Source organism: Aotus nancymaae, unplaced genomic scaffold (assembly GCF_030222135.1).
Source record: "Aotus nancymaae isolate 86718 unplaced genomic scaffold, 86718_ANA_hifiasm-v0.15.2.pri h1tg000034l, whole genome shotgun sequence".
NCBI lineage: Eukaryota > Metazoa > Chordata > Mammalia > Primates > Aotidae > Aotus > Aotus nancymaae.
Genome location: NW_026988448.1, coordinates 997,233 through 1,013,990, shown reverse-complemented (window position 1 = coordinate 1,013,990; position 16,758 = coordinate 997,233).

Here is a 16,758-nt window from a genome sequence, read left to right as displayed (position 1 = left end):
TGTGTTGCATTGGGGGCCACTTGGAAGTTTTGACCCTGTTATCCTGCAGGGGACGTTTTGGGTAGTTCAGAGTTACAATGCTGCAATCTGGAGATTTCTAGGCCATGAAAGCATGCCATGATTCTTCAGAGATGCAGGCGGAGAGAGAGAGACCACAGATACTTACATAATTATGTGAAGTACATGTCTCATTCTCTGCCTGTTTGAACTGGAGGCTGAGATACTAAGGAAACTCCAGCCAGTAGCTTGTCTTGTTTTCAGCCCCACATCTTTAAAGAATGTGAATTGTTCATTTCTCTTGTGCTGATAGAATAGTTATTGAGAGAGTAGTTGAGTCCAGCAACCTCGCTTCAGTGGCAAAGCATTTAGCCCCCACCCCCATCCAAGATCGGACCTTGGCAGGTTTGTGGTCCTTCCCTTTCAGACACTTAAGCACATGGAGGCTCTGCAGCCAGCTGCAGTGGAAAGCCCTGAGAAGCAGCGCGTGCACTCCTGCAGCCCATTCTGCACACACACACAGCTCCCTGATGGTTCGATGTTGTACTTGCATTGTTACAAGAATAGTTTGTCGTGTACAATCCCAAAACTTCTTAGAAACAAACTAGCACAGTGTTCAGATCCCACATGGGGTCTGTCTCCTCCACATGTGAGGAGCAGCCAAGTCCTGCTGACTGACCCAGTCACAGCTTTGCTGCCTGCACAGGCTCAGCACAGAGATTAAACATATTCTAGTAAAAAGTGCAAGGGGGAGAACAGGATTCCTCGCATCTGGTTCTTGCCAGGACACCTGGCTTAAACCTTTGTGCTGAAGAAATGTGCCTTGGACCCTTTAATGGTGACAAGCATTTTGTGACCTGTTCAGGGCAGCCTGAAAGCCTGTGAGTCCATGTCCTGTTCAGGAGCGACCCCTGTGGGAGGGCCTTTTCCCAGGCCAACTTCTTTGTCCCCAAGCCAGTGTGAATGCCCTGCACACCAGGGTAGAGAAGTTGCTTAGAATGTAGTTTGTGAAGTTGAGTTACTGGAACAGCACATGAGGAGGAAGCCAGGAAGACTACCACAAAGCGCTTCCACATGTTGGAACTCAGGAACTTTAAACGAAGTGGAAATATTTATCCTGGATTAGAGACATTTGAGAAATAATGAAATTGTAGAATTGAAGTCGTTGGAGAGCTGAGCCTTGGCCACACATTGGAACCATCTGGAGGAATTTCAGAAATACAGTGCCCAGGCCCATCCTGGAAATGCTGAGTGAATTGATCTGGAGTGGGATCTGATCAGTAGCCAGTCATGCCTCACGAAGTCTGAGTAAACCAAGACAAGTCCTTAAACTGAGGCATGTAATGCCCTGATCAAATGGTAGAAATGCCTTTTCACAGAGACATGCAATGCTACATCATGGGATTTTCTTTCTCAGAAAAGAAATCTGTAGATCACGGCAGGTGACAGGCTTGGCTGTCCAGTGCAGAAGTGGGAGACGGCTGTCTGCCATAGAGTCAAACAGAGCCGGCATTTCCTAACACAAACTGCCTTAGGCTTTTAGTCCACACTAAATCTTTGCAATCACTGCCTCTGTCAAAGAAAAGTAGTTGCTTGAGACACTGTTGAGAGTTTTCACATGGTGGGACGTCATGTCTTACAGCCTATGTGCTCACTGAGGCATCCGCGCAGGTGCCATGCACAGGAGGTGCTGAGCAGAAAGTTGGAGCACCTGGGTTCTCATCTGCCTCTGCTCCTGGCAGCTCAGTGACTTTGCATGAATGAACGGGGCACCTCTGCATCTGCACCAGCGTCAGGAAATGAAAGCACCACACTAGGTATCTCTGAGATTACCCTTATCTCTGAAATCATGTGGCCTAACTAAACGGTGATGTATCAACAGAAGTCAACATTAGGAATTTACAAAGGATTTAATTAAGAAATGCAAAAACAGGGGCGTAAAATGTCCTGCACAAATGTGTCATTTGCAGCACAGACACCCACCCATACTCCGGAGTGAGTTTACATTAATATGACCTATACATTGTGCATATCAATTCACACTCCAAAGGACTTGACAGATGATAAAACCTAGGTACAGAGGGCACAGGCAGTTCACCTGAGCTCCAAGACTAGGACCAGAGCTCTGGCTCGTGAGTCTGTGTTGCTCCCACCTTAGTCACAGCGCAGTCTGTGTCTTGTTACATTTGTTCCCTGCTAGCCTCGAAGTTCGTTTGTTTTTCACAAAGTAAGGAAAAGGGAAAACAGTTGGGAAGTTCTCCTTTATCTGCAAAACAAACAGAATGGAGAAGTGTAACAGGACAAGGGGGTTTTGCAATGGATTGCAAAGACCAAAACCAGCGTCCCTTGTGCATCTGAAGACAGGTGACTGGAGTTGGCAGGAGCCAGGTGCTTCTGGCGCTGCTCACTTTCTCCCTTCTTTGCTGCTCATTATCATGCTAGAAGAACTTGGATAAGAAAAGTAGCACGAACATGACCTTAAAATTCTACTTGAGGCAACATTTGAAAGTGTCATTTCTAGATTTCTGCTTTTGATGGATAAAGCTGAACAGTAATTTCCTTCGTGAGACAATTTCAGACCTTTTGCCCCTTCCACCATGGAGATCTGCGAAGCACACAGACAGATCCTGGCTGCCTCTCCAGCAACAGCAGCCACCATGCCAGAGATGCTGCTCTGAGCTAGGGGTGCATGCAGCTTCGACGCATGTGTGTTTTAATGAGGCAGGCGTCCAGGTCCATCAAGTAAAACAGTGCTGTGGATTTCTCTCTTCATTGCAACTACATGATGGTTTCTCTGCCTCTATGTTAATAAACAGGGAAAAGTCCAAGGAATCATGGAAAGTGCACCTCCCCATTTGTCCGTCATTTCATGTGCCAGGTTTCTGCGATTTCCTCATGAGCCCCAGCTGGGGGAGTCAGAGACTGGAATTTTCAGAGGGGAACAGAGGGAGGGCTGTGTCTCTGGGAGTAAAAGGGCTCAGCTGTTAGGACAATTTTCAATCAGAGTTTCAAGCAAATTAGACTAAACATGCTGCTTTTAGGACACTTTTCATCAACTGTCCTTAAAACTCCAGACTGTTAACCATGACTGAAGTAAAGATTTGCTCGTGCTCATCGATCAGAGTAAACGTGATGGTTTTCCTAATTTTCTGCAAGGATGTTCTGTGCTTGGTGATTCATTTGCATTTAGAAAACACAAGTGAAAGGATGGCTTGAAGATGACTACAGTGCCAGACTTTTAAAAAGTCTTATCTTAGGCCATATTCGTGCAGGCAAAATAGTGCATTGGAAAGTTTTGGATTTTTATTACAGGGAGGCTCATGGCTCACTTTTGGTTATTTTATACTAACATCTTCCCCACTGTCCTCCTGTAACTTCAGGCATGGGGTTTACCACCCTTTTCAAGCACCTCGATTTTATAACCCAGGGAGCAGCAAGGCTTGCGACGTCTGAATAGCCCTCACGTGTGGAGCCAGGGTGAGCACGTGTCTTCTGCTTGTTGACGCTCCTTCTCTTTGCAAAGGGCCTTCTCTCCAGCTTCCTTGAAGAGGCACATGGAGCTAGCAGGTAGAATCTGGAGCTGTTAATGACATGGTTCCACATTCAGGTCAAAGTGGATGAGACATATTTCTGGCATGTTCCTAGTTGTCAGAAGAGGTCGATGTTCACATTATAAAAATAATGGTATTCACTGTATGTCAAGTACTGCTCCAAGACTTTATTTATATTAACTAATTCAGTCCTAAGATCAACCCTCTAAGGTGGATGCTGTTATTAGCCCCATTTATAGATAAAGGAGCTGAGGCAGGTGAGACTTTGTAACTTTCCTTAGGTGACACAACTGGTGGACGGTGGTGCCCGGACTCAAACCCAGGCTGCCAGACCTGGTCTGCTCGTAATTGCTGTGCTGCCCTCCAGTGCCCATGTGCATCAGAACTGGCATAGGAAATAATAAAAGCACAAAGGCTCTCAAGAATTTGGATTGTAGAGAAAGTCACTATTTTTAGAGTTAGATGTGATTTATTCCTCCTTTTGCAAACTTGAAAAATGGCTGTCAATGAATAGGAAACAATTTTCAGTGCCTGTGAAAACATTGAGAAAAACGACAGCTTTAAAAACCTGCCTCCTGGTGGAGGAAACAAAGGCTGCCGGAGGCTGCGAGGCTGGGTGACTACAGCAGGGTGGTGGACAGGGACACTCGCAGACTGTGCTGCAGCTAGGGTGGGACCCACACGTAGGACACTGGGTAAACACCCAAATAGTGGCTTTGCTGGGTCAAACGGTAGCTCTGTTTTAAGTCCTTTGAGAAATCTCCAGACTGCTTTCCACAGTGGCTGAACTAATTTATATTCTCAGCAAGAGTGTATGAGTGTTCCCTTTCGCCACAGCCTCACCAGCATCTGTTGTGTTTTGATATTTTTCTTAAAAAAAAAAAAATGTTCAAGGGTACATGTGCAGGTTTGTTATATAGGTATATCATGTCAAGGGGATTTGTTGTACAGATTATTTTGTCATTCAGGTACTAACCCTATTACCCGATAGTTATTTTTTCTGATCCTCTTCTTCCTCCCCACCTCCACCCTCAGGTGCACCCAATGTCTGTGGTTCCCCCCCAGGTGTCCATGTGTTCTCTTCATTTAGCTCCCACTTGTGAAAACATGCAGACTTTGGTTTTCTATTCCTGAGTTAGTTTGCTAAGGATCATGGCCTCTAGCTTCACTCACACCCTGCAAAGGACATAACTCATATACACATTCCGTGGTGTATATGTCCCACATTTTCTTTATCCATTCTACCATTGATGGGCCTTTAAGTTGATTCCATATCTGTGCTGTTGTGAATAGTACTGCAATGAACATACACTTTAGGACAGAATAATTCCTTTGGATATATACCCAACAATGGGATTACTGGGTTGAATGGTAGTTTTATCTTTAGATCTTTGAGGAATCACAACACTGATTTCCACAATGGTTGAACTAACTTATACTCCCACCAACAATGTGTAAGTGTTCCCTTTTCTCTGCAATTCACCAGCATCCGTTATTTTTTGACTTTTTAATAATAGCCACTCTGACTGGCATGAGATGGTATCTCATTGTGGTCTTAATCTGCGTTTCTCTAATGATCAGTGATGCTGAGCTTTTTCTCATATACTCATTGGCTTTACGTATGTCTTGAAAAGTGTGTGTTTGTGTCCTTTGGCACTTTTTAATGGATTGTTTTTTCTGTAAAGTTGTTTAATTACAGACGCTGGATATTAGACCTTTGTCAGATGCATAGTTTGCAAATGCTTTACCTTATTCTGTAGGTTGTCACTTACTCTGTTGCTTGTTTTGCCGTGCAGAAGCTCTTTAGTTTAATTAGATCCAATTTGCCAGTTTCTGCTTTTTTGCAATTTCTTTTGGTGTCTTTGTTATGAAGTCTTTGCCCATTCTTATGTCCAGAATGGTGTTGCCTAGGTCATCTTCCAGGGTTTTTATAGTTTTGGGTTTTACCTTTAAGTCTTTAATCCATCTTGAGTTGGTTTTTGTATATGGTTAAAGGAAGGGGTCCAGTTTCAATCTTCTGCATATAGCTAGCCAGTTATCCCAGCACCATTTATTGAACAGGGAGTCCTTTTCCATTGCTTCTTTTTGTCAGGTTTGTCAAAGATCAGATGGTCATAGGTGTGTGGCCTTATTTCTGGACTCTCCATTCTGTTCAGTTGGTCTCTGTACCTCTTTTTGTACCAGCACCATGTTGTTTGGGTTACTGTAGCCCTGTAGAATAGTTTGAAGTTGGGTCATGAGATGCCTCCAGCTATGTTCATTTTGCTTAGGATTGCCTTTTCTACTTAGGCTCTTTTTTGGTTCCATATGAATTTTAAAATAGTTTTTTCTAGTTGTGTGAAGAATGTCATTGATAGTTTGATAGGAATAGCATTGAATCTGTAAATTGCTTTGGGCAGTATGGCCATTTTAATGATATTGATTCTTCCTATCCATGAACATGGAATGTTTTTTCATTTGTTTGTTTCCTCTCTGATTTCGTTTAGCAGTAGTTGTAATTCTCATTGTAGATGTCTTTCACTTCTCTGGTTAGCTGTATTCCTAGGTATTTTATTCTTTTTGAGGCAATTGTGAATGGGAGTTCACTCATGATTTGGCTTTTGCTTTGGCTGTTGTTGGTGTATAAGAATGCTAGTGATATTTGTATGTTAATTTTGTATTTGCTGAAGTTGTTTATTAGATCAAGGAGCTTTTGGGCTGAGACTCTAGGGTTTTCTAGATATAGAATCATCTGCAAACAAAAATAATTTTACTTCCTCTTTTCCTATTTGGATGTCTTTTATTTCTTTTTCTTGCCTGATTGCTCTGGTCAGGACTTCCAATATTATGTTGAATAGGAGTGGTGAGAGAGGGCATCCTTGCCTTGTGCTGGTTTTCAAGGGGAATGCTTCCAGCTTTTGTCAATTCAGTACAATGTTGGCTGTGGGTTTGTCATAGATGGCTCTCATTATTTTGAAATATGTTCCTTCAATACCTAGTTTATTCAGAGTTTTTAGTACAAAAAGATGTTGAATTTTCTTTAGAGCCTTTTCTGCTTCTATTGAGATAATCATGTGTTTTTGTCTTTACTTCTGTTTATGTGATGAATCACATTTATTGATTTGTGTTTATTGAACCAACTTTCCATCCAGGGATAAAGCCTACTTGATTGTGGTGGATTAGCTTTTTGATGTGTTATTGGATTTGGTTTGTTAGTATTTTGTTGAGGATTGTTGCATCAATGCTCATCAAGGATACTGGCCTGAAGTTTTCTGTGTGTGTGTGTGTGTGTGTGTGTGTGTGTGTGTGTGTGTATGTCTGCCATGTTTTGGTATGTGGATGATTCTGGCATCATAGACTGAGTTGGGGAGAAGTCCCACCTCTTAAATTTTTTGGAATAGTTTTAGTAGGAATGGTACCAGCTCTTCTATATACATCTGATACAACTCAGCTTTGGAAACATTTGGTCTTGAGCTTTTTTTGGTTGCTTGGATATTTATTACCAGTTCAATTCAGAGCTTGTTATTGGTTCAGATTCTTTCTGTTTTAGTCTTGGGGGGATGTATATGCCCAGGAATTCATCACTTTCTTCTAGATTTTCTAGTTTGTATGCATAGAGGTATTCATAGTAGTCTCTGATGGTAGTTTGTCTGTCTGTGGTGTTACGGTAACAGGAGCAGATTGTTTAATTTCCATGTAACTGTAATAGTTTTGAGCAATTTTCTTAGTCTTGAGTTCTATTTTTATTAAGCTGTGGTCAGAGAGAGTAGTTAGTATGATTTCAGTTTTTTGCATTTGCTGTGAATTATTTTGTCTGATTGTGTGATTGATTTTAGAGTATGTGCCATATGATGATGATAAGAATGTATATTCTGTAATTTTGGGGTGGTGAGTTCTGTAGATATCTATCAGGTCCATTTCATCCAGTGTTGAGTTCAAGCCCTGAGTATCTTTGTGAATTTTCTGCCTCAATAATCTGTCTAATACAGGCAGAGGGATATTGAAGTCTCCCACTGTTTTCGTATGAGAGATTAAATCTCCTTGAAGGTCTCTAAGATCTTGCTTTATGCTCAACATCACTGATTATAAGAGAAATGCAAATCAAAACCATAATGAGTTACTATCTCATACAAGTCAGAATGGCAATTATTAAAAGTCAAAAAATACAGATGTTGTTGATGTTATGGAGAGTAAAATTAGTTCAACCATTGTGGAAGAAGTGTGGTGATTCCTTAAAGGCCTAAAGACAGAAATGCCATTCGACCTAGCAATCCCATTACTTGGTATATACCCAAAGGAATATAAATAATTCTATTATAAAGAGTCACGCACATGTATGTTCATTGGAGCACTATTCACAATAACAAAGACATGTTTGCCGATTCACTCTATTGACTGTTTCTTTCACCGTGCAGAAGCTGTGGAGTTTGATTAGGTCCCATTTGTCTATTTTGGCTTTTGTTGCCAATGCTTTTGGTGTTTTGGTCATAAAGTCCTTGCCTACACTTATGTCCTGAATGGTTGTGCCTAGGTTTCCTTCTAGGGTTTTTATGGTGTTAGGTCTTATGTTTAAGTCTTTAATCCATCTGGAGTCAATTTTAGTGTAAGGTGTCAGGAAGGGGTCGAGTTTCTGCTTTCTGCATATGGCTAGCCAGTTTTCCCAACACCACTTATTGAACAGGGAATCCTTTCCCCATTGCTTGTTTTTATCAGGTTTGTCAAAGATCGGATGGTTGTAGATATGTTGTGTTGCCTCTGAGGCCTCTGTTCTGTTCCATTGGTCTATATGTCTGTTTTGGTACCAGTACCATGCTGTTTTGATTACTGTAGCCTTGTAGTATAGTTTGATGTCCGGTAGTGTGATGCCTCCCGCTTTGTTCTTTTTGCTTAGAATTGACTTGGCCATGAGGGCTCTCTTTTGGTTCCATAATGAAGTTTAAGGTGGTTTTTTCCAGTTCTGTGAAGAAGGTGATTGGTAGCTTGATGGGGATAGCATTGAATCTGTAAATTACTTTGGACAGTATGGCATTTTCACGATACTGATTCTTCCTAACCATGAACATGGAATGTTTCTCCATCTGTTTGTGTCCTCTCTTATTTCATTGAGCAGTGGTTTGTAGTTCTCTTTGAAGAGGTCCTTGACATTTCTTGTTAGTTGTATTCCTAGGTATTTTATTCTCTTTGTAGCAATTGTGAGTGGCATTTGGTTCTTGATTTGGCTCTCTTTAAGTCTGTTATTGGTGTATAGGAATGCTTGTGATTTTTGCACATTGATTTTGTATCCTGAGACTTTGCTGAAGTTGCTTATCAGTTTCAGGAGATTTTGGGCTGAGATGATGGGGTCTTCTAGATATACAATCATGTTGTCTGCAAATAGAGACAATTTGACTTCCTCCTTTCCTAATTGAATACCCTTTATTTCTTTTTCTTGCCTGATTGCTCTGGCTAGAACTTCCAGTACTACATTGAATAGGAGTGGTGAGAGAGGGCATCCTTGTCTAGAGCCAGATTTCAAAGGGAATGCTTACAGTCAATAGAGTGAATCAGCAACCAACAGAATGGGAAAAAATTTTTGCAGCCTACCCATCTGACAAAGGGCTGATATCCAGAATTTACAACGAACTAAAACAGATTTACAAGAAAAAAACAAGCCCATTCAAAAATGGGCGAAGGATATGAACAGATACTTTACAAAAGAAGACATACATGAGGCCAACAAGCATATGAAAAAATGCTCATCATCACTGGTCATTAGAGAAATGCAAATCAAAACTACATTGAGATACTATCTCACGCCAGTTAGAATGGCGATCATTAAAAAATCTGGAGACAACAGATGCTGGAGAGGATGTGGAGAAATAGGAACACTTTTACACTGCTGGTGGGAGTGTAAATTAGTTCAACCATTGTGGAAGACAGTGTGGCAATTCCTCAAGGACCTAGAAATAGAAATTCCATTTGACCCAGCAATCCCGTTACTGGGTATATATAGAAAGGATTATAAATCGTTCTACTATAAGGACACATGCACACGAATGTTCATTGCAGCACAGTTTACAATAGCAAAGACCTGGAACCAACCCAAATGCCTATCGATGATAGACTGGACAGGAAAAATGTGGCACATATACACCATGGAATATTACGCAGCCATCAAAAACGATGAGTTCGCGTCCTTTGTAGGGACATGGATGAACCTGGAAACCATCATTCTCAGCAAACTGACACAAGAACAGAAAATCAAACACCGCATGTTCTCAGTCATAGGTGGGTGTTGAACAATGAGAACACATGGACACAGGGAGGGGAGCACTACACACTGGGGTCTGTTGGGGGGAAATAGAGGAGGGACAGTGGGGGGTGGGGAGTTGGAGAGAGATAGCATGGGGAGAAATGCCAGATATAGGTGAAGGGGAGGAAGGCAGCAAATCACACTGACATGTGTGCACCTATGCAACAGTCTTGCATGTTTTTCACATGTACCCCAAAATCTAAAATGCAATTAAAAAAATATATATATATATAATTAGAATGGAATAAAATAGAACAGAACAGAACAGAACAGAATAAAACAGGACTGAACTAATAAAAAAAAAAAAACGAATACATGGAATCAACATAAATGCATATCAGTGATAGACTGGGTAAAGAAAATGTGGCACATAAACATCATGGAATACTATGCAACCATAAAAAGAATGAGATCATGTTCTTTACAGGGACATAGGTGGAGCTGGAGGCCACTCTCCTTAGCAAACTAATGCAGGAACGGAAAACCAAATACTGCATGTTCTTACTTATTCGTGGGAGCTAAATGATAACTCATGGACATGTAGAGGGGAACAGCAGACACTGGGATATACTCAAAGGTAGGGAGCAGGAGGAGGGAGAGGATCAGGAAAAATAACTAATGGGTACTAGGCTTAATACCTGGGTGATGAAATAATCTCTACAACAAACTCCCATGACACAAGTTTATCTATGTAACAAACCAGCACTTGTACCCTTAAAGTTAAAATATAAGTTAAAAAAAGAAATGACTTCATGATTAATAGGATGCTGATAAGTAGTTATAAAGCAGGTAATGTGCATGTATCATTTTAGATATACAGTTTAAAATGAGAAATAGTAAATTATTAGATTGGATTTTGTTTATTTCATTTATTTTTGTATCATGAACACTTTTTTTTAACTGTTACCATATAAAAACTAAATGCCTAAATCATTAGAATCTGGATGCTCCTGTCTTGAGTGCATGGATATTTAGAACAGTTAAGTCTTCTTGTTGAATTGGACCCTTTACCATTATGTAATGCCCTTCTTTGTCTTTTTTGATCTTTGTTGGTTTAAAGTCAGCTTTGTATTTTTTGGCTTTTTAGTAATAGCCATTCTGACTGGTATGAGATGGTATCTCATTGTAGTTTTGATTTGCATTTCTCTGATGATTTTTGATAATGAGCATTTCTTTCATTTGTTTGTTGTCCACTTGTATGTCTTCTTTAGAGAAGTGTCTATTCATGCCCTTTGCCCATTTTTTAATGAGGTTGTTTTTTGCTTCTTGAAGTTCCCTACAGATTCTGGGTGCTAGGCTCTGTTAGATACATAGTTTTCATCCTGCAAAAGATTGTGTGTTGGCTCTATTGAGAGTTTTTTTGATGTACAGAAGCAAAATTAAAAGAAAGTTTAATTAGGCCTCATTTGTCAATATTTGCTTTTGTTGCGATTGCTTTGGGAGACTTAGCCAAAAATTATTTGCCCAGAATGATATTAAGAAGAGTATTTTCTAGGTTATCTTTCAGGATTTTAATAGTTTGCAGTCTTATAGTTAAATCTCTAGTCCATTTTGAATTAATTTTTATATATGGTGAACGGTAGAAGTCCAGCTTCAATCTTCTGCATGTGGCTGGCCAGTTATTCCAACACCATTTATTGCATAGGGAGTCCTTTCCTCGTCGCCTGTTTTTGTCAGCCTTGTTGGAGATCAGATGGTTGTAGGTGTGTGGCTTCTTTCTGCGTTGATCTATGTGTCTTTTTTCTTCTTCCAGTACCATGTTGTTTTAGTTACTTGCTTCGTCTGATTTTTAATCATTGTTTTTCAAGATTGCTTTATTGTGGGCACGTAGGTGTGTGGTATTATATAGAAAAGCCATCTTTTTTTTTCTTTGTGCATTTAAACATCTAGAGTTTTAAAAATCTAGTTTATGACATGGGCTTATAATTCTTTATAATAAAGTATTACTATACATACACATCCCACTTAACCTGAGATACAAGCAACATTATTTCATTAGTAGCATCTTTTACATGACTTAAAATACAAAATCATATTTTATTATTCAATAAGAATTTTGGACCTAATTTCTTTTGAATAATCTTTTGCCAACTTCCATTATCTGCATCACCTTTTCCAACATGTGGTAGCATTGTTTTTAATGAAGGCTTATCGATACATAATTTACATACGGCAAAATTCATTATTGTGTTCACAAGTAAATGAGAATTTATAGTGGGATCATCATGTGACCTCCACAGTCAGGATGAAGAACACCCCCACCCAGAGAGATCTCATGGGACCCCTTGTGGGCACCTCCAACCCCCAGTCACTGGCCAACCCTGGCTTGACTTCTGTTCCTCCAATCTTCTTTTTTCAGAAAGTCATGTAAATTGGAAAGTGCTGTGTGCATCTAGTTGTGTGTTCCTTCATGAGCATAGTGCTTTTGAGATTTGTTCATGTATCAACAGTTTTTTTTTATTGCCAAATCATGTTCCATTACATAGATATGTCACACTTTGTGTATTTATTTACCAGTGTGTGGATGTTTTGATTGTATCTAATTTTTATCTATTAAGAATGAAGCTGCTAGAAACATTCATGGAAAGCTCTTTGAAGGAATGCATATTTTTATTTTTCTTGAGTAAATACACATGGGATTTCTAGGTCATGTTTTATTTGTATATTTTACTTTATAAGAAACTGCCAAACAGGCTGGGCACAGTGGCTCATGCCTGTAATCCCATAGGGAGGCCGAGGTGGGTGGATCACTTGAGGCCTGGGGTTCAAGACCAGCCTGGCCAACATGGAGAAACCCTGTCTGTACTAAAAATACAAAACTTAGCTGGGCATGGTAGCACATGCCTGTCATCCCAGCTACTTGGGAGGCTGGGGCACGAGAATTGCTTGAATCCAGGGGGCAGAGGTTGTGGTGAGCTGAGAGATCACACCACTGCACTCCAGCCTGGGCAACAGAGCCAGACTCTGTCTCAACAAACAAACAAACAAATAAACAAAAATAAATTTAAAAAAATTAAGAGACTGCCAAACTGTTTTCCAAGCAGCTGTGCAATTATACCTTCCCACTAGAGGAATGCATAAGAATTACATTTGTTTTTGCAGTGAGAATGGGGTACGTTTTATTTGAACACCAGCTAATATAATGCAAAAAGGCGATTGTGGACCCATTTTAGTTATTAACAAAATTGTGTAAATCCTAATAAAACATGAGCCAATTGAATTCACCTGTGCTCTTAAAATGCGTCTTGACTAAGTAGGGTTTACTCCAACTTCAAGGTCAGTTAGGCATCAGAAAATCTAATGACTTGATTCACTACTTTGATACAGCAAAAAGAAGATACTTTGTCATCCAGTAGTTACTGAAGAAGCATTTGCTTTTGTTACTATTTAGGATTTAAAATGAAATCTAGGGAAGTAGGAACAAAACGGAGATTCTTGATCTGAATCTGTTTAGTAATTATAACAATTACTGTAAACAAAAACTTACAGTAATTGTTATATTTAATGAAATTTTACATGCATTTTCTTTAATAGAACATGACAAAGACAGTTTTTTAAAGACACAAATGTCACTTTTACAACTCCTTTTGACACAATACTGGAGATACTGTCCAGTATAACAGAGAAAGACAAACAAGAGTGATAAGGACTGGTAGAGAAAAAACTTTGCAGGTGATTTGATTAATTTAGCTTGAAAGACCAACAGAATTATTATGCTGTTATAATTAACATAATTCCACAAGGTCACTGCATGTAATATCTGGTTACAACAATAATTACACTAGTAGTAATGAAGTTAACTTAAAAATAAGATTTCATTTATAAAGGCAACTCATTCTTGAAAGTATCTAGGGGCTTAACTGGAAAAAACAAAAAACAAAAAACCATGGAGGCCAGGCATCGTGACTCCTGCCTGTAATTCCAGGACTTTGGGAGGCCAAGGTGGGCGGATCATGAGGTCAGGAGATCAAGACCATCCTGGCTAACATGGTGAAACCCCATCTCTACTAAAAATATAAAAATTAGCTCGATGTGATGGCACACACCTATATTCCCAGCTATTTAGGAGCCTGAGACAGAAGAATCACTTGAACCCGGGAGGCGGAGGTTGCAGTGAGCCGAGATTGCACCACTGCAGTCCAGCCTGGTGACAGAGAGAGACTCCATTTAAAAATAAAAATAAAAAGAATACCATGGAGAAAATTTTAAATCTCTAATAAACTGCATAGAAGATCTGATTATTCCATGTCATTCCATAGCTTACGGTAAAACTTAATGTTATAAAAATGTAAATTCTTCATTAATGTGTAAATTAACTGCAATCTCCATCAAAATTCCAGTAGGACTCAGTAATCTTATTCCCCAAAAAAATATGTAGAAGAAAAAACGTCCATAAAAGATGAAGTCAACTTTTTATTTTCCCTGTTAGAGAATAAAAAATGCTTTCAAAGACACAGAAATAAAAAGAAAAATGGAGCAGTGGCTCAAGAACTGCAATTAAGCCAGAAGAATGTAATAGAGAATTCAGAGAGAGAGACCCATGTATATTTTTGGGCTTGATACATATTAAATATAGCAGCACAAAATAATGGGGAAAAGATGAGTTATTTGGTGCATTGTTTAGAAGAAAACTGGCTCTCTCCATTGTGAAAGATAAAACTATTTCTCTTTAAATATGTGATGTAAATATCTCAATGTGAAAGGTAAAACTGTAAGTAAGTAGAAGAGACCAGATGCACTGGATCATGCTTGTGATCCCAGCACTCTGGGAGGCCAAGGCGGGTGGATCAACTGAGGTCAGGAGTTTGAGATCAGCCCGGCCAGCATGGCGAAACCCCATCTCTATTAAAAATACAAAAATTAGCCAGGCATGGTGGTGGGTGCCTATAATCCCAGCTACTTGGGAGGCTTAGGCAGGTGAATCGCTTGAACCTGGGGTGGGGGGCAGGGGCAGAGGTTGCAGTGAGCTGAGATTGCACCACTGTACTACACCCTGGGTGAAAGAATGAAACTCCCTCCCAAAATCAATTAATAAGTAAGTAGAAGAAAATGTAGGATAATATTTTTATAACCTGTGATTGGGAAAAACTTTCTAAATAAAACTTGAAAAGTATAAAACATGAGACAAAAAATGTAATGTAGTTAACAGAATTATTTTCAATGAAGGACACCATGACAAAGTTAATGACCAACAACTGACAGTAATGTTTAAAGCGGAGAAAGGAATAATATATTAAAAAGTGGGCCTTGATTCTTGCTAGACCTCAGAGTCACTGGGGGCCCTCCTCTACACTTGTTATACCTCAATGAACGCTAACTGAAACTGAATTTCTGTGAATGGGGTGGGCACTTTATTTATCAAGAGCTGACTGTCATGTGATATACATTCAGAATGAAGCCCATTGATTTAGAAAGATTATTGTGCATCCTACATAAGAGATTTGCTAGTAGTTTTGGTCTGAATTTATTTTTATCTTTCCTGGAACTCACTTTGCTTCCTAAATGATAATTTTTTTTTCTTAATTCTGGATAATTTTCATTATTATTCTGCTTTATCTTTTCTCACTGTATTTTTTTATTGTATAACTCCTACTAAATGAATATTGGAATTAGTCTGTTATCTGAACTCTCTTGCACATTTTCATCCTCTCAACTCTATGAGTTACATTCTGGATGATTTCTTTATAACAGTTTTCTAATTCACTAATTCTCTCTTCAGCTATTTCTTATCAGGTCTTCACCCATGCATTAAATGTTTATCATCAATGATGTTACTTGTATTTCTATCGTAACTAATGTCTTTTTCTTTTACTATGTTTCTAATAATAAAACAAAATTTATTTAAAGACTTCATATTACAGTTATATTGTTAACGTTCTTAGTACTTTATTTCTGCTATTTATTGTCCACTATAATTCATGGAGAGATGATCTTCAGCAGAGTTTATCCTTGAGGATCACATGTGGCTTTAGTTCAGAATGTGGCCCTCCAGGGAGCTCTAGGTTCGCTTCTGTAAGTGCTCCAGGAATATTACTAGGCAAGACCGTATTTTTGTTGTTGTTAGTTTCTTGAGTTGGTTATATTTGAAGCACATAGACAGCATAAATTAAAACTGAAAGCTTGCATAAGGGAAGCCCCGTGGCTAAATTTACTCTATGGAGATATCTTAACTTATTTTAGGAAAGGATTTCTTTCTGTCCCTCATAGCTTGCCTTTCAGCCCACTGCTTTTCTGGGAAACTTCCATGCACCACACACAGTTACCCTGAGGACAGCTATGACTGACACATGGCCCCAGTTGGGCCATGTTTTGAAACTGAAACGGAGAAGCAGAGGCTGAAGCTGAAGAGATCCCAGCTTTTTGTTGCTGTTTGTTTTGCTTGCTCATTTTGCTTTCTCTGGCCGTGTGGGTTAGAGGAGTGGAGACACATGACTTCCAACAAGAAAGAAGCATAAGGAGAACGCCTATCAGCGAACAGACACAGGTGGTGAAACTGAAACGAAGTGCTGGTGATACTTATGTCTATGGCTCTGGTTTTCCCCAAACCCCCAAATCTGTTTTTTTTTTCTTTAGCTCCTTTAGACATCTAATGACCGTACAATAAAATGCCTTTCTGCTAAACTAGTGCAAGTTGGGTTTCTGTCACTTGCCATTGAGTTAGTCATTCACTCTAAATTATCAGAGCACCTTTTCTTCATCACTGAAGTGACATTGGGAGAGTTTTCCTTTTTTTCCATTCTAGGTTATACTTTGTCACCTTGCTCAAGAGACTCTCCTAATGTCACTATGTCTCTTTAAAAATCTCTCTAAAAATAACTCATTCCCCAGTTTCTGCAGCCCCATTTTCCATAAAATAAAGCTCAACACTAGTCATTGAGTTCAGCGGGCAACCAACTCCTTTTTTCCTTTTGTCACTCTTCCCTTTTGTCACTCTTCAGC